Below are 2288 nucleotides of genomic sequence, written 5' to 3' on the forward strand. Positions count from 1 at the left end.
CTGAACAATCAACACTTAGGATGTTTGCTTCGATGACTCAGCTTCTACCACACCAACCATTAGGTTATGTGTAAAACTGAGTTAATGTCAATTTAGTGTTTGCTAAGTTTACATAGATGTGGCAACCATTTTTAATTAGGTTGATTTCTAGTTAATAAGTTGTAGATTTAAATCCAATGGTTCTTTTACTACTAAGATATTTTACTAAAAGACAGACAGTGGTGGGCACCAGACCGCTAAAGCGCAAATCTGCTAATTGCGGACCTAAATATTTCGTTTGCGCTTTAGCAGTCTTATTAATTTTTATAATTCATAAGTGGATTTGCGCTTTCTAAAATTAAACTGCAGTACCGCTAATAACTAATTATCTACCAGTCATCATTATCTTTAACAGCAGAAGGTATGGATGTCAATGAATCACAACACGTGATCTATCCAACAGCACCCCTCCCAGATTAACACATTTATTGTGAAGGTATACATCCTTGCTGACTGTTGCGTTAGGCCACGGTTCTCATTTCCCACAATGCTTTGTGTCTGCTTACGTAGCAGGAAGGCAATGGTAAAAACAGTTAACGTTTGTAATCCATACTAAAATTTTGTATGTATTGATTTATTTTACTTGACAATCGGAGCTCCTTTTTAAAAAAAATTGGTTGAAGCAATCGACCAACGGGGTTAGAGACACAGAAATGATTTAAAGATGTTATGCTGCTGAAGACTGACATCTAGTGGTCAACTGGAGCAACTACACGGAAAACTTTCAAATCCAAGCTCTTATTTTGAAGGGAAGATATTTTCCTGCTTTCGTTTCCCGTCACAAATCAAATCCGTCATATACCCAGAATGCATTGCTTCAGTTTTCCAATAAACAGTTTTAAAATTACTTTATTGATGCTTTTTTAATGGAAAATCTACAACAAACAAAAGAAAAAGACAAAGAAGCAGCCGAACTAGYAATCCTCAACAACTTTTTAATTTTTACACCAGGAGCTAAAGTTCTGTTTCAGGAAATCACATCCCCAGCAATCAGCAGCTGTAGGACTAAGTTGTACAAGGTTTCATACACTGCTAGTTGACAGTGTTGTACATAGATTGTACATGAATTGTTGGCAGCTAGTAAGTGTCAAAATGAACTTGCACTTTAAAATTAGCTTCGGCTATTTTTTCTATTGCATAAGTGCTTTAGAAATTGCGGAGCTAATTTTTGGATTAGCGCTGCCCACCACTGCGGACAGACACAAACACAGACATGGGTTAAAACTTAATTGTTCGCAAGCAATACATATATAAAGCTGTTTTTAAATGTTAAAACACTAAAGGTGAGGGTATACTGTATGCTGCACATTTTGATTCAGTCTTTGTTTATTGCTGTTGTTGCTGCATAAACATCAGGTGGTAGAGTTGAAAAATGTAAAAATCCATTCAGAAACACCCTGAGATCAAACAGCATCAGCTTTGATCAGAACATGGAGAGAGAAATCAAAGGGTTAAATTTAAATCAGAAGGGATTCTGTAGGTAAAATAATTAGGATTGACTTAAAAGGACATTTTAAATATTTAACAAAAAGGTTKTGTGAAACTTTGATATGAGCTTACCTGTTTTTAGATAACTTTTTAAATAACCTCAATTTGGAGAAATAGTTAAAGTCTGACCTGAATAATGAGCTGAGGGCTAAGACCAAAGTAGATCACTGCTGTGCTAAAGCAACTCCAATCTTCAACATTTCAGAATGTAGAAATGGCAACAGCAGCAACAAGCTGTAGCACTTCCTGTGAATGGAGGCATCATTTTACTTCCTGTATTTATTGTAATAGAAAACTGACTGTAAACCTGTAAATAACTATTTCAGTGAACAGCGGCTTTGGAAGAAACTCAGGAACAGACAGGACCAGCATGATGCACACAAGACGAGACTACAGTCACTTTGAGAAGAGCTACATGTAACAACGGGGATGTGCTTCACTACAAGCATCAATATCAGAGTAAAAAAACTGTTGTCATTAATCATTACCTCCGCCAAGGGCGAGGTAATGTTTTCTGTCGCGTGTGTCTGTCATTTTGTCGTTCTGTCTGTGGACAACATTACTCAAAATATTGTGGACGGATTGTCATGACATTTTTACCACATGTGGGTACTGGACCAAGGAACACACCTTTAAATTTTGGTGATGTTCCGGATCACGATGCGGATACAGGAATTTTTTTTCCTTTTAATCCTCTGAGATCTGCAAAGCTGTGATGCTTTCACAGGGCTTCTGTAAAAAAACAGCAAGCTGGATTGGAC

Source organism: Austrofundulus limnaeus, unplaced genomic scaffold (genome assembly GCF_001266775.1).
Source record: "Austrofundulus limnaeus strain Quisiro unplaced genomic scaffold, Austrofundulus_limnaeus-1.0 Scaffold1315, whole genome shotgun sequence".
Classification (NCBI taxonomy): domain Eukaryota; kingdom Metazoa; phylum Chordata; class Actinopteri; order Cyprinodontiformes; family Rivulidae; genus Austrofundulus; species Austrofundulus limnaeus.